The following is a 27,144-nucleotide window of genomic DNA, read 5'->3' as shown; positions in this document are numbered from 1 at the left end:
GGGTGAAACAAGGAGAGAAACTCGAGAGAGTCCAGAGAAGAGCTACTCGTATAGTTAGAGGCCTGAAGAGCAAGCCATATGAGGAAAGGCCGACAAATATAGGACTGTTCAGCCCCTGAAAACTTAGACGGGGATTTAGTGGCAGTTTAAAACTATATCAAGAGTGAGCATCAGGGGCACGGCAAACAATTATTCACCAAAGTGCCCCGGGGGAAAACCAGGAGCAACAGTCACAAACTCCTAGAAGACAGTTTCAGATTGGCTATAAGGAAAAACGTCATGGTTTGTGTGACCAGACTCTGAACTAGACTCCCAGCAGGGGTAGTGCAGGCACCTACCATGGCGATCTTCAAAAGGAGACTAAACGCACATCTTGCTAGAGTTATTTCACGCCAGCAGTCTTTCCAGCCAGGAGCAGGGAGCCTGGACCAAATGATCTCCCAAGGTCTTTTCCAGCTCTAAACTTCTGTGAATCTGTGAAATGTTATTCGGTTAGATTATAACATGCATTAATGACTGCTAAATATTTTAGTCATGTAAAAGCAGTACATTGACCACTGAATCCTTAATGAGATGTCATGCATATGTTTTCTATGGCTAAAGTCAGTTCCAGAGACATACCATGATCCCTCCTTATGAGGGTATAAAAATTCATAAACAATTCTGGTGCAATACTTGGGTTCATGGAATACATTTTTGTCGAGACAAAATGCCAAGTGAAATAGGTACTGCTTGTAAAGAGGCTGGACACCTTTACATTGATTACCAATTTTATATCATTTTCCTCTTTGGTTAAATAGCAACTTGGTCTTGCATTGGTGCTGTTCTAGACTGGAGATTCTGGGATGTGTCACACCTAGGTAAAGGTATTATTTTTTGTCTGCACATATCTGATTCCAATTCTCTGTAAAACTGAACTGAATGTTTTATTTTTTCCCTTTTTATGGGGGATTTTCCCTCCAGGATTAAAAGTTACAGATTAAAAAACTGATAATAACCACAAGATCAAAAATCTAATGCAGGCTAATCAATATGCTTTGCTTTCATAATTCTGAATCATGTCTTAATTTTGATTCATTTTCAGTATGTATTAAATTTTGAAATGAAAAAAAATATTTCAAACTGAATTAAGGACACTTTGCTTAGAAAAATGTTGTAACAGGATACTGATAGTTTCAAAACATTTTTCATTTATTTTGGCTTGGGACATTTCTTGGAGACAATATTTTTTATTCATAGGAATAATTATAGTTTCAAATGATTGGCTTGTTTTAATGTGAAAAGTTCTTTCAAAACCTACAAGTTCTGGTATAGAGGACTACCCATCCTGTTTGTTAAAGACCTATTTGAAGTCAACCATAAAAATCGCTGTCACTCTGAACCTATATGCACAGTAATCCTAAAAGGTGCAAGTCTGTCAGAAAACCTGAGCAATCACTACTGCTATACATATATATAATCACAATTCTCTGCACTGAATTTCTTAGGGTGACTTTTTTTCCTGTGTTAAAAAAATATTTTTGGGGGGGAGTCTGTCTTTACTTGTCTATACAATACTTACCACATTGTTGATTTTAATATATGTTAATAATAATCCCCTAAAATACTAATGAAATAGACTTTGTTTGCATTTAGCAAACTATTTTTTTCATATATTTGCACTAATAGTTTAGCCTTGTCACCTTGTTCTTTCTTTCACTATTGGTGAACTTAATTTTGGTGTTTGTCTGACATTGTTTTAACACATTACTACTGCTACTTGATTGCATGAAGCACAGTTCTAATTTAAGAAGTGACTCTGTTGAAAAAAAGGCATTAGGGAGACACCTGCTCATTGTTTAGCACTGTTTTTGTATCCCATATCCTCACATTAAAGTAAACATTTGTGCATTCCTGTCAGCCCTGCATACTCAGCCTGTGCTTTGAGAATCAAGTTGGATTCCTTCCATCACATATATTATCACCAATAATAAAGGTTCTGTAGGCCAAATTAGTCCCTTGCTCAACCTGTGTCCCCAAATGCCGTCACTAGGTTTGCACAGGTGTAATTGCTTAGAATTTAGTAAACAACTCTGAAGCATAAGCGGGAATAAAATTTACACTTCAGTCTCCTTTAGCTTGTTGACTGCAAGGTTATAAGAAGAAAAAGCAGTAAAACTTTTTTTTTTGACTGAAGTTGATAGATGTGACTCTCATATATCAGAAATATTCTTGTATAGTACAGTGCCCGTTCAGAATAGAAACTTGTTTTTATGTTGTATTATTATTTATTTATGTGGAAAGAAAGAGGTCATCTTGGCCCATGATCCTGCAAATCATGCCTCAAGTTCCTGTATTTACTGCTGGGAGTAGTTTTGTTGGTTCCAGAGGAAGATTTCATGATAATAAGGGCAATAACAGTTTTTTCCTCTTGGCTTATGCTACATAACAAATGAATATCTCATTTCTCTGAGTCAAGGACGTCACATAAAGTTCTTCTGAGGGAAACTTTCAAACATTTTTGTCATAAAGATGAAACAAACATTACACTGTAATTCCTTTCTCCTGCTGTCCTGATTTGACTGTATTATGACATCTCATTTAACTATGCAGGTTCCTGTATATTATTTATGGCAAGAGAAGATCTATAGGGTAGCCTTATTGAACCTATCAGTCAATCAATAATTATCCAATATATCCGTACAATATGCCATGGCTTTGGGACCCAAATGATGACCATTTCAAAGCCAGGCAACAACTCATGAAGTGGTTACTATTTCTTCACTCTCTACTAATAGAAAAAGGGGGTTTGAGACCAATCCTTTAAAGTCAGTGGAAAAAAAAACTTCTATCAGTTTTAGTGGGGTTTGGATCAGAACCTTAGGGTGGATGCATTTGGAAATGCTCAATGTCTATTTTTTTTTCCAGACCATTTTGTTACTCTCCTTAACCTTAGGGAGCTCAATGTTTGCTTGACTGTAAGTGTTTGTCCTTGATCTCCTGGGGAACTTTTATGTAGATCTTTTCCGCTTTTAATAGTTCGTTACCCAGTGTTATTACTGAACCTGTTTTTCTTATATTGGAATACAAAGTGCTACCCACTGAGTTTTCTATCCAATCATTATAGGAAGACCTTCTTTGATATTTTTAAAATTAGTCTTAACCTTCACATCTTCAAGATACTTTATGGAAGTTCATTGATTTCAATTACCATACTTATAGTTCTTTAAAATGGATCCTTTATATGGTATCCTTATACTTAAAAATAGTTCTGAATTATAGTTTTGTGTGTTAAATATTAATCTATTGTCCCCTGAGATCCTTTGAAGGGTGTTGAAGGGTGCCACACCTAACAATATGCAAATCATTAGGTTTGCAAACATGATTCACACAATAACCCAGGGACTTTAAATAGAAAGCCATAGTTATGGTCTTTCTATGCTCTTTTGAACAGAAAAAAACTTCTCTCCAGGAAAATGTCATACTACACAAAAAAAAAAAGGTTTGAAAAAAAGAGAATTGTGCTACATTTTATTCCACTTATTCATTTCCAGTTTGTTTCTTAGTGTTTGCTTGCTTAACACATACAGATGAAGTCTGTGAATTCAGTGCACCCACAGAAACTGCGTTGAAGTTGGAAATGTATTACCTCCAATATAAATTCTCATTTGTACCACCCTTGGGCTATTCTCAATAAGGTGTTTATCACTTAGAGCAGTGGTTCTCAACCTTTTTTATGTTTAAGGTACTCCCCCCGCCCCCACACACACAGAGCCCGAAAAATGCCAGCTCTTAGTTTTCACTCCTTGTTTTGACTACATAAAAATTATAGAATAGCTTTTCTGTAGGAAAGAACTCAGACCACAGCTATGGCTTTCTACTTTGCAGTCCTAAAAGTTTGCAAACTGTTAGGTGTGGCACCCTACAGCACCCTTCAAAGCATCTCAAGGCTCCACAAGGTGCCACGGCAACCTGATTGGGAATCACAGACCTAGAGGCTGAAGATGTATCTGTATTATGCCACATTAAGGTTGCACAAACCTTCTCCAAAGACAAGACGTTTCCCTGGTGATTGCCAAAGCTGAATCATATACAGTCTAAAATTTGCAAAGGCCCTCTTTTCATTTATATAAACCCTTTGATCTATAGGGTTACATTTTTACAGCTAGAAATACATACTTCAATATTTTGTATACAAATACAAAACCAGTGTTCTCAACACTGACAGGAAACACCACATATATTATTATTATTTTAAATCAGTCTAAACCAGACAGAACTGTATGGTAAATGCCAAATGTTACTATTGATTCAGGTGCTTGAAGCAAAAATTCATTCAGTCCTTGAACTAATGCACAGGTTAGAGAATCAGTTAATAGGTCTTCTCTCTGGTTGGGAACTGTGTGTAATGTAACTTTTATGATCCCTTGAACAAAAGGAATATTAGAAGGAACACAGCTACATATGTTAGCCTCTCAAAAGGGTGAAGAGATTGAAGGAGGCCATGGTTCTGATTTCTGTGCATCAGCAAAGAGTGCTGGGCAGGTATGGAAAAGTGCTGATACTAGGTAGGAAAGCACTAACTTTGCCCCTTTCCCCCGTGCCTCCCTGGCTCGGTGATCAGCTGCGGGGGGACCCCAGGTGCCCCCCCCCCCCGACCCAGGAGTCACCAGCCACTGAGCCGGGGAGCAGGAGGGGGGTGGTCCCCCTTGTGCCCCACCATCTCAGCTTTCATAAGACATGCTTGGTACCTTGAGGTAAGTAGAAAAAACATATAAAGCGGTGTCTATGGCCAAATCTTCGAATCGGTCTGAATCGATTCGGAGAGGTTAATGTATCTGGAGCCAGCAAGGGAAATTGAGAATCCTGATTCAATTTGGATTCAGAGATTCAGTGGCTGAATCGGTCCAAATCTCCTCTGAATTGAATTAGCAACCAAAGCTTCGCACAGCCCTTGTATACATAGTATTTGCTATATTTTTACCTACAACTCATTCTCTGCCTCTTCCCAAATTCCGATTTTTTAAAAACCTCCATTGATCTTTGGGCTCCAGATCAAGGAATGGCCCCTCCAGGCCTCTCTGTCCATAAGAGTTTCAACTGGCCCTCAGTCCCTGCCTAGGAGATGGCTCCTCTCCAGCTTCATGGGCCCTTTAACGCCTGGTGGGCCTTCAGCCCCAGTCCACCCTTCTAGGGTTCTCAATTTCCCTTGCTGGCTCCAGATACAATCCTTGCTGCTTTCAAAAAAAAGTGCAACCCTAGGCTCCAGATCTGACCACAGGATCCCCAAACTGTTATGTGTTCATAGGTACCCAAAATGGGACATCCTCCCCCTCTTCAGTCCCAAATCTGGTACTCTTTCATTAACTCCAAAAAATAAAAAATTGAAGGTAAACTCCCGGGCTATAACAAAAACTGGTAGCATACCAACTAAGCTCATCACAAGCTCAGACTAACTGACCTGAAATCCTCCTAACTGGCCATTCTCACTCAGTCACTCATTTCTTCTTCCCTTCTGAGTGAGGAAGCCTTCCCCAGTGGTACCCCTTTCCTGATTTCAGTCTGCTTATATCTCCATGAAGCCCAGCCCCTGGGAATCAGCTGCCCTCCATCAGGCTTATACCCTCTCCATCAAGCTCACAAGCTGGCCCTTTCTGAGTTCAGTCTCTCGGGCTATCCCCGTGCCCCCAGAATCACGGCAAATGCTCTGTTGCTTTACGCACTGCCTGCCTTCTCTGGGTGTCTGCAAGGGGCCAGTCCTCTGCTTCTCAGCCTCTCCAGCCTCCTGGTAAGCAGTTCCCAGCTTCTGAGGTTCCCTGTGTCTGTTTACTGCCCTGTAAGTAACAGGGCATTCTTAAGCCCCTGTTGCAGTGGCCATTGATGCAATTTTTTCCTTTCTATTGCCCGACCTCATGCTAAGATATTATATATATATGTTTTAGGTTAATCTTTCCAGTGATGAGGACAATGACCTAGGAGGAAAAGAAAGCTATATTCAAGTCCCTAGAAAGGCTTCTATATTTACATTGAACTTTCTTTGGATAAAGTGCATGAAAATATTATGTCCAATGGTTAGGACACTCTTCTCCATATTGGAAATTAGAATTTTGATTATTTAAGTGCCTGAAACAAATTTTAATTATAGAGTTGTTACACATTTTCAAGGACTAACTTGAAAGCTGGTTGGCATTTTTTATAGCTGAATAGTCATTTTTATCATCATGTGATAATTATTTTATATTTGTGGATGGTCTAAATTTATTGCCTGATTGTGACAGGTGTAACTCCTCGGGTCTGGTCACAATACCGCTGACCCTGCTGTCTAGGGCAGTCTGCTCAGTCTCATCTGCCATGCCTTGTTGTTAAGATACTAGTTGTGGCACTGTGGGAGGCTGCCTATTTAAGACCCTGATGCCTAGGAGTCCACACATGACTCTGGACTCTCCTTATTATGTGCCATGCCTCATAGATGGCATCCTTGAGTTGCTCTATGCTCCGGCTTGAGGCTGAAGCAAACTGAGCCCCTTGGTAGGCCTCATCCATTTCTCTTTGCCCCAATGATCTCATTCACACCAACTGCTCTCTCAGGGCTTCTCACACTCTGCCCACTCTCACTGGGCCTCTTACATGCTGCCCCATGCCAGGCCGCACTCAACCTACCCTGCTTCCTTGAGTGGCCAGGCCATGAGGCTTTTCTACTCATACTCCTTGGCCAGCCAGCGCACAGCCACTTGGGCCCTCATATTCAAGGTAACTAGCCAATTTCCCTTGCTCTGGGCAGAGCTCTGACCCAAGCCCCTCTCCAGGTAACTCATATCTCTTGCTCCCCCATTAGAAGCAATTACTTGCCCCTTTTATCCATGACTCCCACTGAGCCACATCACTTGGCCTTGGGCCCACTTGTGGCCTCTGACATCTGAGGACTTACATGAGCCTACCTGCCCCCTTCAGGGGGTTTTCCTCCACACTACCACTAGGGCCAACTCTACTACTGTTCCCCTTGCTGGGTCCACTGGAGTCTTGTACCCGTTGGGCTCAGGTGCCTCCTGTCAGGTGTCCCTGGCCCCTTACTGTTAATTGGTTACTTTGCTGGGACCCACTGCACTACCACTGCCTTTCATGGGCTACCACTGGGGTCTTATGCCCTCACATGGGGCTCAGGTGCTTCTTGACCAGGTACCTGCCCCCCCACACACTGGGCTCAGGTGCCTCCCCTGAGCATGACTGGCCCCACTGTCCTGCGGTCTTAAGAACCCATTGGATGGTGTGGGTGGGTTTTTTAGGTGCCCCTACCTGCCTTTCACTGAGGAGATAACCAGCCTGGCATTTCTGGGGGACTGACCTGCCATGGACAGCCCCACCAGACCACCCTTCCCTGGCAGGGTGCAATTTTTGGTCTTACCCATAACCAAGCAGGACTGCCTGCCCATGGTCTAATCCCCTTTCTGGGTCCTGGATATAATCATTGGGCTGCTCACTTTTCTGGGCCCATCTTGGACACTGACCCCCCTTTCTGCAATACACCCTCTAGAGGCTGTATTGCAGCCTTCTTCATCACAGCCAGCCAGCCTTACATTGACCAATAAAGGGATCAGAATTTCAGTGTGGCAGCCACTGCTCTCCATACTTTATAGGGGGTCCCCCTCTAGGCCTCACCATAGAGCCAGCACCCCAATCTGGGCTGTTCCAGTGTCCCCAGAAAGGTTGCATGGGGCCTATCTCTACTGGACTCATTTGAGCCCCCTGGCCTCACCCCTGCCCAATCTAATCATGGCCTACCTGGCCCCTTTGTAGGCCTACAAGCTGTTAGCCCCCTTTGCTAGGATGGGCATAGCTCTCTCTAGGCCTCAGCCTTCTCTCTGAGGCTTGGGAATCCTATGGACTCATAGGAACCTCTGACTATACCCATAGTTCCTCCCTTACCTCCAAGCTGTTTGGTGAGCAGCAACTCAGCAGGTGTTGCTGTTTCAGCTGCCAGCAACAGACTGCTGGCTCCAGCCTGAGGGTCTGAGTTAAAATGGTGCTTACTTAGCCGTCTCCGCCAATCACATGGCCTTGTCTGTGGCCATGTGACCTTCTCATCCTAGGCTATGGCACACCTGCTGGTTGTCCTGCTGTCTGCTTTTTCCCTTAAAGTAGAGGGCACTGAAGGTGCTCTGCCACAGTGATTAACCAGTCACTTGTATAATATATGTAATGCATAGCAGGGGTCCTAAAGGCAGAGGAGAAAATTAAACTTGAGCAACTTACCTAGTGGGCAAATGCTTTAACTAATCAGTCATTAAGTAAAAGCAGGCACCTCTTCCACCATGCAGCTATCACGGCATTCTATATGGAGCCCAATTGTGCACATGTGTTTTGGTCATCTCCAGGGATCCTGGTTTTCTCTGATAAAAAAGTCTCCACTTTTTGGATTAAAAGAAGGAACTCAAAATCCACATTTTTTCCATGATTAAAATGAAACACCACTATTATATAGATATAGTGGTGTTTCATTTTAATCATGGAAAAAATATGGATTTGGGGGCTACTTTTTTAAATCCAAAAATTGGGGATTTTTTTTATCAGAAAAAACCCAGTATTCCTGGTCATCTTTGAGGAAACCTTTTCATTCAAGCAATTAAGGCATTTTGGCAGACTAGATTGTGAATCTTGATTAGACTTTAAAATGTGCTTGGCATTGAGCTGTCAGATCTGTCAAGACTGTATTAGTTCTAAGCATGTACAGAGAGACAGGTCTTGCCATATGGAGAAATTTAAAGTCAGAAAGTGAGGGACATGAGGAGTTTCGTGTTCCCAAGGTTAGGTGACAGCTGAGTTGGGGAGTTTCCCATCTTGCAGATTTGGATTTATGTGACTAATTTCTGCCTAAATTTCAGAAGGAAAGATGTCCTTTATTGGCTATTTTCCTTACTCCTTAAAATGAAGGCTTCTTATTGTCAGTTGTACTTATGGGGCGTTTACACACATTACATTTTTCTTGGTTTAATCCAGATTATAGCCACCTGTAGACACGTGCACATCTGTAGTCTGAATTAAAATTGGCTCTAGTTCAAATTAACTAATTTTCATTGAATGAGGATTAAAATTAATGTAGATTAGGGTAATCCAAACTAGGTATTTTAAATTGTATATATGGTAGGTATCTTGAGCTTGCTCTTTCTCAGTGCTCCTGCCATCTCTACTGCAGAAGTGCAGAAATGCATGAAACCTCCCACATGGTCATCTATTAACCCTTAATTTGAATTGAAATTTTATTCAAACTGTGTGATGTGAATCTGATAACACTGTTAACACAGTTTAGAAAATGGCAAGCACATTGACAAACAGCCACTTTGATTAACCTCTATCATTTTTAGAGTAATACAACACGTGCTTTGTGGAGTACAGTAAGCAAAACCAAATCCCTTTAATTTATAAACCACTGGTTTTCAAACTTTTTGAATTTGAGGAAGCCCCCATTTGACTTGATGCAGCCCTCCATACATTTTGTGACTTGATTGGCACCCAGTTTCAAAAGAATTTATATATTACAGTGCTTGATGCCCTGCAGAAGGGCTGGGCATTGGGGATACAGCATTATTCAGGCAAGGACAAACCTGACTAATCTTCTTACCTTATTTTCTTATCTCTTCACACCTAACTTATACCTGGTGGTATTCTTTAATGCTAATACCCTATTTGAAAATTACTACTCTAAACTGAAATTTTAAAACTTCAAAATTCTTTCCATACTCTAGCATACGACTGACCTATCCCTTTTCTTTCGCATGACTATATAATTACTGCAAAAAAAAAATTACAGGACCTGTTTATATTTCATTACATCCTGAAGGTTAATAACTGTTTTGTGGGTTCTGATATATACATTTATTTTAATAATTTATTAGCAACTAAGGCTTATTATTACATCATTGTTTTCAGAGTAGGTACCATTAGGAAAGTAATATTTTTACAGCAGAAAATAACATGAAGTAGTCATCAGTGACCATATTTTTAGTCCTGGCTCTGGCTGGTTCCCACAGGTACTAATACAAACAACCACAAAGTTTCTCTTAGGCCAACTGAAGATTCCCCTGATGTAAGAGTTGGCTTCCCATGCATTCCCTACCCACCCTACTCTTACTACAGAAAATATTAGACATGCCTGGAGAAAGTACAATCCCTATGGCATTATTGTAGCTAGTATAGTTTACAGTAGATTTATAGCAGGGTTATTTTGGACCCACTTCAAGACAGAATTGCAGGATTTGAAAGGTGGCTTAGACCACCTCACTTCCCTTGGATATACTAAGTTTAGATTCACTGCAGCTGAAGAGTGCTGATCATCTATAAATATAATGGTCAGTAAGAAACCTAGATTCTTCCTGTTGTATCACTAATGAAAATAAAGCAGCTGTGTTGGTATTTGAGATGTATTTTTTATATCAATGGTAATGTAGCAGCTCCAATTAAATCTATTTTGACCTAACAAAAGAGGACGCATAAAATCTTTAGAAGTTCAGAGACAGATTTTGAAGTCACAAATAGGACCAGTCCCACTGCTCTTACACAGGCAAGAGACCCATTAAAATTTAAAAGGCTGCTTAAATCGGAACTGATGACTGTGTACTGCAGTACAACAGAAAAAAAAAATTGAACTCAGAGGTTAGGACCACTTAAATATTAAGCATATACAATATGCATTCTAAGCTACAATGATGCTGGTCATGCAACAGATGTCTGACTTTCAGTCCACCAGGGATTCAAGATACTCTTCTAAGCCATTTCCTTTAGTGAAATGGAGATGAAAGATGCTAACCCATCTATCAAGGCTGGCTGTACTCTGTAAAGTAATTCCATTTTATATTATCTTGAAGTTTACACACACACACACACTTTTATATTATACATAGATACATAGATATATATTAATATATATAAATATATGTATATGTATATTTATGTATATATATCTATCTCCTGTATATATGTATATATGTATATGTATGTATGTATAATATAAATATAGGTGTGCATGCGTGCACATGTGTGTGTATATAAACTTCAAGTTGATATAAATGGAATTACTTTACATGTACACACACACACACACACACACACACACACACACACACACACACACATATATATATATAAAAAACTAGTAACTAAAACCTGGGGCATCACCTGGGGCTGGGACATAGCAGCCAATGTGCTGCTATAGCCACAGGGGTGTGGGGGTGCTCTTTACATATATACTAGCAAAGTGCCCTTCAAGAATAACAGGTGGGTGGCAGGGACAGACAGCCACCACCCACTGCCCTATACTGGCGCTGCTTCACATCCGGCTGCAGACAACATCCCCCCCACTCTGGCCCTGTGAGCCTCCCTTACACCTCAGACACACATCCACCAACACACACACACCCACATGCCACACACACCCAGTTACATGCACCCACCCACACACCCACAGACGCACACACACACCCATGCAGCTACATGTCACATGCCACACACATGAACCTAGCCACAAACCAAATACACACCCAGCCACACATCACACCTACTCAGGCACCTGCCACACACACGCACAACCACCTACCAAGCCTCACACCCCCCCACCCACCCAGCCAGACGCACACCCCAAAACACCCAGCCACTTACCACAAACACACACACCCACTCACATGCCACACACACACCCAGCTACACACCACACTGACCCAATCACACACCACACATACACCCATCTGCACACCCCAGCCTCCCTGCACACCCTGCCACCCACAGTCAGTGGGTGCTTCTGGCGCAGGGAGGGGTGCGTAGCTGCTGGGTGCCACATGGGGAGTGTGGATGGGGGATGCGCCCCTAGTCATGTCCTGCATTTGGCAGGTGCTACCTGTGCCCCCCTGCCTGCTGCCCTTGTGGCACCCTACAGCTATATTCACCCCCCCCTGCACACACAGGGAGAGGTCCCTGTGCTAGCTTCCCACATGGCACCCTGTGGCAGGTGCTCCCCAGGAAGAGGGGGGAATGGCCACAGGGTGATGTACAGGGAGCAGGCAGGGGGGAGCACCATGCCCTGCAGCCACATGTTGCAGCCTGGGGTGCTGCCTGCGCCCCCCTGCCTGTTCCCTTCACAGCACCCTGCTGCCTTGTGCCCCACCTCCCCCCCATGCTGGGAGCATATGCCAGCTGCAGGCAGTTGGGCATGCAGTGGGGTGAACAGGTGTGTGGCCACAGAGTGCCATGCAGGGAAGGGGAATACAAGGCACAAGGCAGCACCCACCATCTGTAGCATGTGCGGTGGAGTAAACCACCATGCCCACTCCAGGCACTGCACCCTGTGGCCGCACACAACACCCCTCCAACATGGTGATTGCCTGTTGGCTGTGGGCCGCAGAGGGTGCATGGTGCAGGGGGGCAGGGGCACGGTGGCAGACAGCCCTGAGGGGAGTGGGAAGGGGAATGCAGGCAGCACCCACCAGCTGCAGCACATGGATGCAAGGTGGGGTCTGCCTTTCATACTTGCTCCCCACGTGGCACCCTACACCCACACATCATGCTGTCAGGGTGGCAGGGGCATGAAGCTTGGGGGGGCATGACTGTAGCGTGCCGGGCCAGGGAGTGGGCATGGGGTCATGCCCCAGCCTGTGGCTGCGTGCTGCATTCGACAGGAGCTGCCCGCGGCCCCCTGCCTGCTCCCCTTGTGGCACCCTGCAGCAGCACGGCCTGCTCCCTACAGATGGCCACACCCCACCACAGTCACAAGGCATACACCCCGCCCCGTGGTGGCAAGCCATGCCCCTGCACACTTGGTCCCCACAGTAGGGAGCAGAGTCTGTCCCCGCCCACCTAGGCCCCCACCTCCACTTCTGCCTGTCTGTTTGTCTGTCCTAAGGCTCCAGGCCTTGCATGCACAGGTGGCCTGGAGTGTTATGGACAAATGGATGGAAGTGGTAAAGATTTTATTATATTAGAATATTTTCCACACAGTCCTCTATAGTTTTAGAATATTTGTGTATCAGTGTGTTTTTGACATGCTCTAGAAGGGTTAATTTGAAGAGCTTTGGATTCTACTTTTAACTCACTAAAACCAGAGGGTTTTTTTTATCTTTCTGTACTGCTAGTTTGAATCTTTCATCTGCCTGCTTGTATGCCTGAGGTTATACACCATATATGTACACTGTAAATGAGGCACAAGTCATGTACACTTGAGGTGAAAGTAAATCATAAATAAATAAGATACCCTCTGCAGAACTGCTTAGTATCCAGTAAAAGAATTGCTTAGTATCCAGAATTGCTTAGTATCCAGTAAAAAGAAAAGGAAAAAAGAAAAGGAAAAGAAAAGCAAAAAGAAAAAGAATGTTTTTTATCTGCTTCATTTTAGCCAAGCTAAGCGTTATGGCTTCCTCCTTCAGTTAGACAAGCCAATCACATAAGATTTTAGGGCAGAGTTACTCCCTATTCATCCAATCTGACCTGCTGAGTACCTTAGGTAATTAAGATTTACCAAGTTAAATATGTTTAAGGACTTTAAGTTAGACTTGAGTATTTCACTTCTTGTAAGACTAAACTGTGTACCATAGAAATGCAACAGAAAAGACCAAAAGTCCACCAATACCTGAAGTCCTTGCAATGGCACCGAATTTATATAAAGTGAAAAAAGCCACATGGGCCCACAGCATACAAACCACAACCTATGCTACCAAAGAATGAAGGTAGATTTCCAAGATTCTTGAATATTTTCCCAAGGAAAAAAATGGTAAGGAAGTTGTTCCCTTCTTCTTCAAATGTATTATGTAAGGGACTTAAGAGTCTAATAGAGTCTACCTTAGGACAGAATTCTATTTCACCTATGTCATCACCAAAGTGCAGCTTGCAGCCAACTTTGAGTGACCCAAATATTGTGTAGGAGTGAATGCATTAGAGGCACAGGATTGCCCTCCAGAGAAACCCAGAAATCTTTGTTCAGTTGAGTAACAGAATCACTTTTACACTTTAGTCAGGTTACTTAAAATTGGTGCAAACTGCAGTTTGATCATCTTCTAAGGGAATAGGAATCCTGCCTAATATAGTTGCATTCTGGGATCTGGGCAAGAATACACAAATTTCTGGGCACAAAGGGTATGTACAAACATTTAGGTACTGAACTTAGGATCATAAGCAGGGATCCTGGTTTCATTTTAATCAGGGCAAACATGGAGTTTCGGTTACTTTTTAAATCAGAAAATTTGGGATTTTATTTGTTATCAAAGAAAACCAGGATCTCTGATTATGAGGATTTAATCTGCATAACTGTAGATTGGGTCCAGCTTGTGCATATATTTGCCTGTGCCAGGAGCCTTACTTGGAACCTGATCTAAGTAATTTTGGGCTGGGGTAGGAGTCATCAGGATCAGGGAGAACTAGTATATCTATGGGAGGTTTGGCATGTCTGCAGGGGCTGGAAGATCTGCAGGAGTGGGTAATGGGTCCATGGTGTGGGGGCATTGGCAGGGTTGGAGGTCTAAAAATAGCCAGGTTAGGGTGGGTGGGTAGGAAGACTGTATGCTGATCTAACCTCCCTGAACATCTGTATAGATAGGCATTAAATCCATCTATCCCCAGTTAGGTCAATCTAAGTGTAATGTCTGCACATATCCAAAGATGCCAAAACATCACCAGAAAATGGCTGTGCCATTATCTTTCAGTATAAACATTCAACAACTCATAAAATGAGGATTTTTTTTCACTTTTCCTTTATCCAATGACTTGAATTTGAGTTTCTGCAATCAACTAACAGTACCATACCATTGACCGTCAAACAATATATCCTAGCATGGAACTTAAGCTTTTAGACTTTAATGCCCACCACATAGAATTAAGGCCCTTCTACATGTTATATCATTGCACAATTGCCATAATTGTGCAATACGTTTAGACTGGGTACACATGAAAATGAATTATTCCACCTTAAAAAAGGTTCAACTAGCTATAAAATTATTGCTTGAAAATATATAACAACTTTATAGATGGTTTGTATTCAGTTTTACTTTGCATGTGTAAGCAGTTTGTGGTTGGGAGACTGCAGCTACTGCTGTCTCCCAGGTGTTGGGGAACATGTCTCATCCCTGTGTTGACTAGAAAGGGGCGTGTCTCAATAAAATGATTAATATTTTTAATTACAATGAGGCCCTTAATCAGCAGGCAGCACAACCTGTCTTGCAAAAGGGGTGGCTGAATAAAACATACCACATGTGCATGTCTACATGTGCATTTAAGCACAACCAAATTAAATGTGCATCAAGCACATGTCTACTTGTGCAGAGACTTGGCCAAGTCCCTGCATTCCTGCCATGTGCCCTTAGTGGCTGGGCAGATCCACAAAAGTGAGTGCTGGGTTGTGTCCACACGTGTGTTAATGCACTTTAATTTGATACCTGCATTTGCAGTTAGTCTAATTTCACCATTTTTAATGATCATTAGAGGTGCACACATGTAGATGCATACCCACAATGTGCTTTAAATTAGGTTAATGTGCATTAATGTGTCTTGTGTAGATATGCCCTTTGGGTACTTGTTGGCCCAACTTGGCAGTTGGGTGACTTGCTCTGAGCTTTGGGCTATTTAGAGCAAGCTAGCAGCACAGTTTGGTTTGCTGATTAAATGATTTGTACACACACAGGAGTTTATTAAACAAAGCTGGTTATTACTGAGAATAAAGTGAGATAACAACAAAAGGGGAACAAAAAACCTGGACTGATACAATACAGAGAGAGATGTAAGGCAATTGCAGTAGTGATCCTTCAGTAACAGAAGTTGAGTCCCATCCATGGGCAACCATACTAGCTTGCATTCACTCTCTCAAACTCTCAAAGCACTCTGAAGGAAAACATGAAGATTCACACTTTTCATTTTAAAGACACAGGATGCAGACCCACTGATCCACAGATCCACTCACAGACTTCCTCAACCAACATACATTAATCCACATACACCACCTCAACCACAACTAATCAATTGCAGAATCTCTGGCAACTTGGACCTTATAGATCACCTCATAGGCCTGAACCAATCAGTATCCAATCTGTGCCATCAGTCAATCCATCACTACATTTCTTACTATCCAATCACTCTCACTCACCTCAGGAATGCAGTTAACATTCACACATCAATCATTTTACACTTTACCTCCAAAATCCCTATCCCATTGTGCATGCTTTGTTTTGGTAATTGAAGCAGAAAGTGAAAAAGCCAGGCCCTCCAGAACTATCTCACCACGCTGTGCATGCCTTATGCAAATAAACGATAGTGCACAGGAATGCAGCTCAGGGGCATCAGCTATGCAAAGTAACTAGCAACTAAAACCTGGGGCATCACCTGGGGCTGGGACATAGCAGCTAATGTGCTTCTTCAGCCACAGAGGTGTGGGGGTTCTCCCTACACCTCACAGATGGGAGAGCACAGCAGCACCCTACAGCTGTGGGGGACTGAGAGTCCTGCAGCTGACAGGACTCTCCATCTTGGCTGTACATGTGACACAGCCAGGACTGAGAGCCCTGTCAGGTGCAGGACTCTTGGTCCCAGCTGGCTGTGGCCCTTGCAGCTGAGAACCTGCTCCTTGCTGATGCAGAGGGAGCCCAGAATTGGACTCCCCCTGCAACAGCAATAAGGTGTAATTGGATATGATATGCAACCCTACAATCATGCATCAAGGAGTCTTTGACCTGAAATTTAGACTATAATCTATAGACTGATTTATTATAATAATAATTATAAAAATTTAATTGGCAATTAAATTGGAAGGAAAAAATTAAATGTTACCACGAAAGTAATTTTAAAAATACAAATTTAAAATACAGATTATTTATTTTAGTGATTTTTTTTCCTCTAAAATATATAGGCAAGCTATTAAAAACATTGAGTAAAATTAAACTGTTATAAGTCATAAAAGTTTAGTTATAATAGTTTTCTGCATAAAGGTATCCTAATGGTCCCATTGTCAGCAATCTATGCACCCAAGTCTAACCATAAATGTGGGTTCCAGTGTATACTGAAATCTTTGTATGTGTGGCTACTGGATTTTATATATTGTAGAGTGGAAATATGTCTAGAACACATTTGAAATAAGTCCCCTGTAAAAATATACAAAAATGTCCATAAAAATCTACAGGGTAGGTTTAAGATGAGATTTGAATAGAGAAAAGGTGGCAGATGAGCAAAAAATACATGAAGTTGGTTGGAGTTTAAAAACAACAACAAAAACCAAAAAACAAATATGGAAGGAAATAGAAATGAGGCCAAAACTCAGAGGAAAAAAGACACAGAATCATAGGAAGTTATGGTTGGAAGGGACCTCAGGAGGTCATCTAGTCCAACCCCCTGCTCAAAGCAGGACCATCTATATCATCCTGAACTAGATTATTCCAGCCAAAGCTTTGTCAGCCAGGTTTTGAAAACCTCCAAGGATGGAGCTTCCACCACCTCTCTGGTTTAATGGGATGAAAATAGGTGGAAGCAAATTAATGAACAATTTTGCCTTTCAGAGTATTCTGCTTCAGTTAGATTCAAACATGTATAGGAAGGCAAGTAGGAGAGACATTGCAAACTATATGGTCTTCTTTTCTGGAAACACAGTATCTTGCAATAGTATTCTTGAGGATGTGAAATTGAACTACTTTGGAGAAATAGCTACTACTAAAGGTAGTAGCCACATTTTATTGTTTATTATTTCAACATAATAATCCCTATCATTTTTCTCATGCTGAAAGCAATTAGACCATAAAAGTATTTCCTTGTTTTATTTTAATTTAAATAAAAATACATATTTTACAGTACAATAAGTACAATTTTCCTTTTTTTTTCTTTTAAAGTTCTAGATTTAAAAAGGGGGGGAAAAAACTATAGCTATTCAAACATGTCCTTTTGTGCTAAGAGCTTGTATGCTACATTTTATGCCAAAATCATTTTTAACATCTTAATACGGAATGATAAACATTCTGATTTTAAACATGGTTCCTTTGCAAGATGCCACAAGAATGAATGTTTTCGCTGATATTATATACTGTATTTCACTGGACACACCTACACGTTCATTAATGCACCTGAGTTACTGCACATTTAGTTTAGTACTTGACTTACGAAGTATTTATTAAATATGCAGTAAATGCAGTTACTGCACAGTAGCACCAGGCACAAAGTTATTTTGTGATGCTTACTGTACATTAGCCTAATAACATGGTACAGTAGTGTATTGGCACAGTTTTTGACCAGCACACTCCTGTGCAGTGTTATTAGTCTAATCCGTAGTAAGCATCTCATGTAGACATGCTCACTGAGCACCAGAAAATTGTCTTGCCCATACAACATGTTACACTGTTAAAAAAAATCAAGGTTAATTTTCTTTTGAAACTGGCACTAACCAAGGGGAAAAATTCAACTTTACTTACACAAATACCATGTTGTTTTTAACTTGTGGCAATTCATTTTTGAGAAGCCATTTGATCAATGACCCCATAAAAAAGACAGGGCTTTCCAGTGAATGACAGGATTATCAAGAATAAGGGAGTGTTAATAATTTGTCTTACAGTACTGAAGATAACAGAAAATGAATTTTGATGACATGACCAATTAGTTTTACACTTCCATTGAAATCCTCTCCAATGCTATATTCAGCCAAGTGTTGAAATGCTATGTCAGCCATGGCAAGTGCCGTCTATCCTACTTGGGTCTGATTCTAATTTGACAAATTGTTCTTTTTCAGAATGATACTGACTCCTAGATGGATGAAAATGGAAAAAAAAAGAAATAGAACCGTGTTGATTTTGATATAGCATTTTTCTTGCAATATTCTTTAGAGGTAGTTAAAGTGGTTAGAGGCCCTCCAGCCCATGAAACCAGAGAGGAAGATTATATATAGGGGTACTGGACTAAGTGATACATTTTGTGGCAAACTTCTGAGAGGATTTTCATTAAACACCTGTTTCTGGCAAAAGTGTTGTTTATCTTCAGGTCAAAGTTCTATTCTAACCTTAGGATGTCCATCAGGCCAATGTGGTTAAGGCATACTAGTATCTCTAGCCAATCACATGCAACAAAGGATCATGCATGGCTCGCTTCATTTCTTTAACTCCCCTCCAGAAGGACCGGGTACTAGTTTACAACTGGGCCAACTCAAGATAGCGTTCAGAGATTAGATGACTTAAATACTGTACTAGTAAGTGTCCCTGTTTGTCTGTAGAGATATATACCTTAAACTAAAAATTGATTCCCCTGCCTCTGAATTTGAACATTACAGTTAAACAAGATACAATATTATATTTTTTAATTATTTAATTAGGAAAGAATATTTGGGTCATAACCAGAGATCCTGCTTAAGGCTGTTTTAAGGTGCTTAAAACTAGTTTACATGTCTTAATGTGTGGAGAATCCAGGTCCCTGAGCCACCTAAAATAAAGCATAACAAAGCCCAAAATTAATTTTATCAGAGATTTAAACTAGACCAAAGGAGGACTACCTTAGAGGTGAATGAGTCTAGAAAGTTGTAACATAATTTAACTAATATGCTAGAAAACTTGTTTATATTAATTTATCTGGGTTTCTTAGTATAAATGCAATATAATCATGTCAAAATGTATTGCACAATACCCATCATACTGAGCAGAAGCTGCCTAAGCTAAGCAACAGCTTGTAACAGGTACAGCCATATAGCTTAAATCCTCTTCTTACCATGACCTAGGCATTTTACTTTGATCAAGTCTCTCCTGGAGTTAGCCATCTACACATTGTCTTTCAAAAATAAAGAATGAATCAATCTTTTTTTCACAAGATGGAATCATTTGCACAGTGAAGAACCTCAACATACTAATGCATGGTGTTTCTAGCTAAGAAGGAGAGAATCTTGAAGGCATGTGTAAGAAGTTTTAAACTGCTGTGATAGAAACCATGTGGCTGTAACTAGGTTTCATAAGATTAGACCTTTGCTATTACAGTGCTTCCTCTTTTTTTCATGGGCTTGAGGCATTGAGTAATCAATAAAGTTACCTGTATCCCATACGAGTTTTGCCAATCCAAAACTGTTTGATTCACAAAGGGCGTTTGGGAGTCATGGGTATGGTTACTAGATTAATAAACTATAGTATGAAATATTCACTTTTTTTTTTTACCTTCAGTGTCTCATTTCCCAATTCAAAATGATGCTGTAAGGCAGGAAAAGCAAATAAAGAAAATAAAATTCTCTTCACACTGCCCATCTAGATGCACTATTTGTAACACTATTTAATAATAGAATTACTTCTTTGTAGTAATTAGGATTCTGAATGAATTTTACTCTTTTGCTGCTATTGTAATTGAAGATATTGATGGGCCTTGATGAAAAATCATGACGTCTTAAATACTAGATTATTTTGAAACTCATTTCTCAGTCTAAGGCTGAAATAACTCTGTGACAGTTGTTATAAAGGTATGCAAATTACTTAACGTCAGCTGCTCAGCAAAGATTGTCAGAGCAATATGAAGCAAATGCAAAGGCTATATAAACAAAAAAATATAGTTATAAATCATATTCAGTCTTTTAAAATGATATTTTGTAATTAAATTGCCTTCTCCCTTTGATAGAAGCAACATCCCGAGTCTGTGAGAGTTTTCAAAATAGAGTTGGGTGAGAGACATTGGACAAAATTCTAAGGCAAGAAGTAACATTCTGCTGCATCCCAGAGATTCATGTGAATCATACTAAAATGACTATATAGGGCACTTTTGCACGTGCTTTGGAGGTGGGGGAGCGGGAGTGGTACTTAACAGCCACTTTAATTAAAGCACCACAGTGTCTTATGTATTAGGATCCCCATGCTTCAAAATGGCAGTGGGGATGCAGAAACATGAGATGCAGGAGGCTCCTGGAGCAGGTAATTGCCAAATTACCACTCCAGATTAATTGAGTCTGCTCCAAAGTGTTGTAATTACAATGCATTGGAGCAGCTTCCATGCTTGTTTACAGGCACCCTATATGTCTAAGTTTTTGCCCTATGCAACTAAGTTTGCCATACTGTGTATGCTTGAAAATGATTCAGTAGTCCCTCCAAGATGTACAACTTCATTTATGTTCATTGCAATTCAATTTCAGCACAAGGGGGCAGCAATATTGTGCAAAAGCCCTGAAAATATAGTTGACCAAAAACTATACCTAGCAGCTGTGCAGCTCCCTTTTGTACTGGGGGCAGGTCACCAGCTCTCTGATGGCTAACCTCTCTGTGCTCCCGCATGAATCTGATGCAATATGGTGTAAACAATAACACTGACTGCTACTAAAATATAAGAGATTTCACAAATCCAAAAAGATATATGAAAAGTGATGTCTCTGTTTTTCTCACATATTCAACGTTTCATTTGGCTGTGCCAACTGAGAGCACAGATGACTACTGATGAGACTTGATTGCATTCTGTATAACTAATATAGCCAGTTGTGATGTGTCATAAAACAGGCATCCCAATAAAATTTTTAACAGATGCAGTTTCTAAAATACCACCTGTTAAATGAGACTTTGCTTAATTTATATTGTTTGTGTTTACTTCTTCAAACTCCACTGACTGAAAAAACACTTAGGTTTGCAGTACCTACTATATTTTGATAGCAAAATACTTCACACAAGCCATATAGAGAATAAGTGGATGATTTCACACAACTCTGCTAATGAATCCTTAACAGGACAATATACCATATTTTCTTGTATGTAACGTCCACCTTGTCCCCCAAAACCAACTGGTGAAAATTGGGGTGCACATTATATGTGAGAAATAGGGATCCCCATATGTCTGGATATTGGGAAGTAGGGAAAAAATGGTAGCATGTGTTTACAGCACTACAGAATCATATAAAATTAGGGTTGGAAGGGGCTGCAGGAGGTCATGTAGTCCAACCCCCTGCTCAAAACAGAATCATCCCCAACTAGATCATCCCAGCCATGGCTATATCTAGCTAGGTCCTCTAAGGACGGACATTCCAAAACCACTGTGGGTAGCCTGTTCTAGTGTTTTACTACCCTCCTCATGGGAGAGTTTTTTTTCCTAATATCTGACCTAAACTTCCCTTGCTGCAACTAGAGACCATTGTTCCTTGTTCTGTCACCTGCCACCACTGAGAACGGTCTAGCTCCATCCTCTTTGGAACCACCCTTCAGGTAGTTGAAGGCTGCTATTAAATCCCCTCTCAGTCTTCTCTTTTCTAGATTAAATAAGCCCAGTTCATCAGCTTCTCCTCAGAAGTCATGTACCCCAGCCTTCTAACCAATTATCCTCACTGGCCTCTCTCCAATTCATCCATATTCTTTCTATAGTGAGAGGCCTGTAAATGGACACAGTACTCCATATGTGGCCTCACTAGTGCCTAACAAAGAGGAATAATATGCTGGCAATGCTGCTACTAATACAGCCCAGAATGCTGTTAGCCTTTTTTGCAACAAGGGTACACTGTTGTCTCATATTCAGCTTCCTGTCCATTATAACCCCCAGGTCCTTTTCTGCAGAGCCGCTTCATAACCAGTCAGTTCTCAGCCTGTATGGGTGCATGGGATTGTTCTGTCCTGAGTACAGGACTTTGCGCTTGTCCTTATTGAATTTCATAAGATTTCTTTTGTTCCAGTCCTCCAATTTGTCTAGGTCGCTGAATCCTAACCCTACCCTCCAGTGTATCTATTAATCCTTTCATCTTGATGTCATCTGCAAACTGCTGAGGGTTCACTCCACCACAACTGCCAGACTGCTGATGAATATATTGAACAAACCATTTCCAGTATTGACCCCTGGGACACTCCACTTGATATCAGCTGCCAATTAGACATTGAGCCATTGATTACTACCCTTAGAGTGCACTGACCCAACCAGTTTTCTATCCACTTTACAGTCCATTTATTCAACCTGTACCTTATTAGCTTGTTTGCAACAGTGTTGTAGGATACTATCAAAAGCCTTGCTAAAGTCAAGGTATATCACATCCACTGCTCTTTCTGGCAATTGCTGCAGCTCTGAGAACCATGGCAATTAACATTGCTACTGCTCTTCCCACCACCAAAATTTAGGACGTATGGAGTACATGCCTTCCAAAATAATATGGTCCTGAGGGCCAAATCAGGCCAGTGTGTGGGGTCTGTCTACATCTGGATTTGGCATGCAGCCCTGGATCCACCACTCAGGCCATGATTCTAGACCTGCCACACCAGATTAGGCCCAGGTCGCAGGTGCACACCTGCTGTACTGGATTAAGCCACAGGCTCACACCCTCCATGCCTGATCAGGCCCAGTACATGGCCCCAGACCCAGCATGCTAGATTAGGCTGGTGTACAGAATCAGTGAGTGTGTCTATACAAAATGTGGTACTGATCATTAGTGTACTTTACTATGCAGTAAATCCACTTGTTTACATGTGTGCACAATCACTGCACAGTAAGAACAATTAGTCCAATTTAAAGTTGCTACTTTCAAATGCAAGTAGCAAATTTAAGTGGGATTAATCAATGCTCAGTAATGCTTGTGTAGACATGACACAGGAGCAAGTTTGCTCCCAGGTCTGCTCAGCCACTGGAGCTAGGGACAGACATTCAAAAATCCAGAGCCTAAATTGATTCAGTCTTCATAGGTCAGTTTAACCTGCAAAGCTTGAACTGATTTGGAGGTGGATAGACATTGCCTTTTCATTCCAGAAATGCAGGCACATGCCTTCAGTGATTCAGGCTAGGGGCCCTAGAGCATCTCTCCCTTCCATAGTGCTGAGTTGAGGGGGGGCATGGCCAGGCCCCAGCAGGATGCTCTGATTAGGGAGGGGTTCCCCACCCCCCGCACCAGTGAGGAGCCATCAGGAAGTTAATAATGGAGCACTGAGTTACACAGAGAATTGATTATCACCCCATAAGACAGAACAAAGCCTCTCTCATTATTTCAATCTCTTCTGAAACAACTTTTTTCCAAAGAAAGGACATTACCAGATGCCCATTGATTAGCTCCAAAAAGCCCTAAGCTGGCACCAGAGACAATCCCAGCAAGGTGTGGTACAAAGCAGCCTGTGTGGGGCACACTTACACTGTGGAGTGAAAGCCCTGGGACACCAGACACAGCAAGATGGGTGGCAGCTGAAATTTGCAGCCGGAACAGGCAAAGAGCCATCCAACCTGCCAGGTGGGTGGGTGGGCTAAACTGCAGCCACAGCCTCTTTGCCTGGCTCTGTGGGGCCCCCAAAGTACCATTTTCAAACTGGTTTATTTGCACTGAACATCTTTTCAGTTACAGATTTAAACCAGTTTCTGATCACTTAAATTGGTTTATGTGTAATGTCTGTCCCTAGCCTAGGAGGCCAGCCTGAGGCAAGTCCCAGGAATGTAGGCTAGGAGCCTCTCCTGGCTCAGGCCTGTTCTGCCTCTATGGAAGCCCCGTTTGCAGGCCATAAAAGCCTGCAGACATTTTGAGCTCTGAGGCACATCCACCGAGGAGCCTGAGGACAGTGTAGGCCCTGTGTATCCCAATGGGCAGGCCAGAAGCCCTTCTGACCTGCCTGCCAGCACCCCAGAACTGCTGCTTGGCACTGCACTGATGCGCAACTGCCAAGGCAGTGCCAACGGGGCCAGAAGAGTGCTGAAGGGTGCTGCAGGCTTCTGCAGCCTCTGGCCAGACCTTTTCAAGCCCCCCCAACCCAGCTGCATCCACCCTTGGGCTGCTTGCATGCAGATTTTGGGCAGCAGGACCAGCAGCACCTGCCTGCAGCACATCCCAGCAGCCTGCCCTGCACCTGCAAGTGCTTCAGGGTATTGCCACTGCACCTGCAGGTGCTTCAGGGTATTGCAGGCTGTAGTCCAGGGAAAGCTGTGTAAGGGCCCAGAGAGCTTGCACGGCATCCAGCATGGCATCCTTCTCCTCACTTAGGCCTGTGACCACAAGTATCTGTACACCTGTGCCCTCCACCCAGGGCCCCAACTGGAGCCAGGAGGAAGTTGGTGATCTTTTGGCACTGTGGGGCGAGGAAGAAGTGTTGCATCAGATTGAGAGAGGCATAGGGCTCCAACACTCACATTTATGAGACCCTTTCAGGCTGCATATAGCAGTGTGGGCACATATGGTTGGCACAGCAGTGCCACATAAAAGTCAAGGTCTTTCACAATCATCAGTCTGGCCATGCCTGTAAGTCCATGCCCTTTATGCAGCAACTGACAGACATTTTTGTACCCCACAACCCCAGCCTGGTACCTCCAGTGACACATCACTGAAGAACAGACCCTTGGGCATGCAGTGCACCTTCCTGCCCAGACCCTGAGCTACAGTTTCCACCAGCAGTTTGGGGAGTCTTAGTCAGTGCCTGCCCTGCCAGCTGTGCAGCCCCAGGGCCAGACATGAGATGTGGCTGGCCAAGACATCACTGGCTCTCAGCAGCACCAGTTCTTCCCTGTGGGCCCCCCCAGCCAGGTGCGTGCACAGCATGCCCCATGGGCTGAGGATACTAGGTTCAGCTGGATACCATGGCTAGCAGGGAGGACCCCTAGCTGGCCCTGGCCATGTGGTAAGCCCTGCACTGGATGGAGGGCAGTCCCTCCCTGCTTTCGCCTCCCCTTGCCCCCTCTCCCCACCTGACGCAGCCACACTTCCTTGGCCCTGGGTCCCACCCCCCCCCAGGATGAAGACAGTCAGGAGATAGTGCTAAATTTTATTTCAGCTGTCCATGCTCCTGCAGCTAGGTGGGCATGAGCCTCTCACAGCAATGAACACATTGATGCTGGTAGCAATGTCTTCCTCAGCAGGAGGGGCAGTGTCATGTATCAAAGTCACACATAGCCCTCAAAGCAGCAGCAGTGGCTTTAGGGCATCCTAGTCTTGCCCCCCACACCATCATAGCTCATGGTCCTGTAGCAAGGGCACAGGTGCACCTGGTGCACCATGAGTATCATCATCAGCAAGGCATAGTGGGTTGGGCACCCCTCAGCCTGTGCAAAGAGCTCCTCATGCATTGCCTGGGGTACATGCAACAAGGGCACACTCTGGGCCCAGTGGCAGCATCTCAGGGGGCTGGACCTGGGTGCCTCCCTGAAGAGACCCCCTTTGGGGGGAGGGAGCAGTGGCATGGTCAGCTCCCCATCCCATAACCCTACACCCCCCAAGCCAAGGTGCTGTAGGCTGGGCATCAGTGCAGCAGAACGGTGGGTCTGCAGGAGGAGAGCAGAGACAGTGGGGTCTGGAGCTGTGGCAGCAGGTATTGCCAGAAACCTGTCCTGTCCTGCTCTGCCCTGGGAATGGGGCAGGGGAGGCAGGCTGCCTCTGGTCAGCACCCAGCAACCCACTGGCCTCAAGGAAGTGTATGGAAATGGAGGGCTTGGCTGGTGGCTCCCTGGGCCTGGGCTTACCTGCCTAACTTACCATGGTGGGCACTTTAGCTTGACCAACCCCCAATCTGAGGCTGAGCAGCACATGGTCCCTGGTACAAATCATCTTATCTCTGAATTGCAAACTCTCACAAAAGCTTCTGTCTCATGGTTATGCAGGTCCTGCATTTGGATGCAGGGGAGAGGCCACACTTAGCAGTGGGGATGCTGGCTGAGGGTCACTGCTATCCATCACTGGGGCTCTGCAGATTCACCAGTTCCACCAGAGGCACGCAATGGACCACATCCTCCTCCTCCAGCTGCTGGCAGTGGTCATGGAGGTGTGTATAGGATGCACAGGCCTACTGTGCACAGAATCTCACCTGCAGGGATGCATGGGGCCAGAAGGAAGAGGTGTGGGACTGATGTGAGGAAATGCAGGACCAGGCAGACTGAGAGTTCCACTGGCTCCAGGTACTGCAGGAGCAGAATGTCATCCTGGGCCAGGTAATGCAGGCCATGGATGATGACCATTAGGTGCTGGACACTGTTCTTGCCCTGGTGGTCATGTTCACGCTGCCTATTTCCCAGCCTTTGGCCCTAACCCTGCATGCCCCCTGGCAGCCACCCACTGCCCCAAAGCAGGCCCCCTTGGCCTGGGAGGAGGTCCTCCACTGCCTCCAGCCACCAGGAATGACTGGCCTGGCCTCCACCCTGGGTCCAGCACCACCCAGCCTCCATGCATGGGCCTAGCCCCACTGCTCACCCTGGCTCCACATGCATGCAGAGTTAGAGCTGCCTGGAGTGACACTAGGACTGCACACCAAGCCTATTGGGCCTGGACTCTGCCAACCAGAGAGG

This window comes from Crocodylus siamensis, chromosome 1 (assembly GCF_052110815.1).
Source record: "Crocodylus siamensis isolate JL-2025a chromosome 1, ASM5211081v1, whole genome shotgun sequence".
NCBI classification, from domain to species: Eukaryota; Metazoa; Chordata; order Crocodylia; family Crocodylidae; genus Crocodylus; species Crocodylus siamensis.
The sequence above is the reverse complement of the archived record's forward strand: the minus strand, read 5'-3'. Positions refer to the sequence as shown.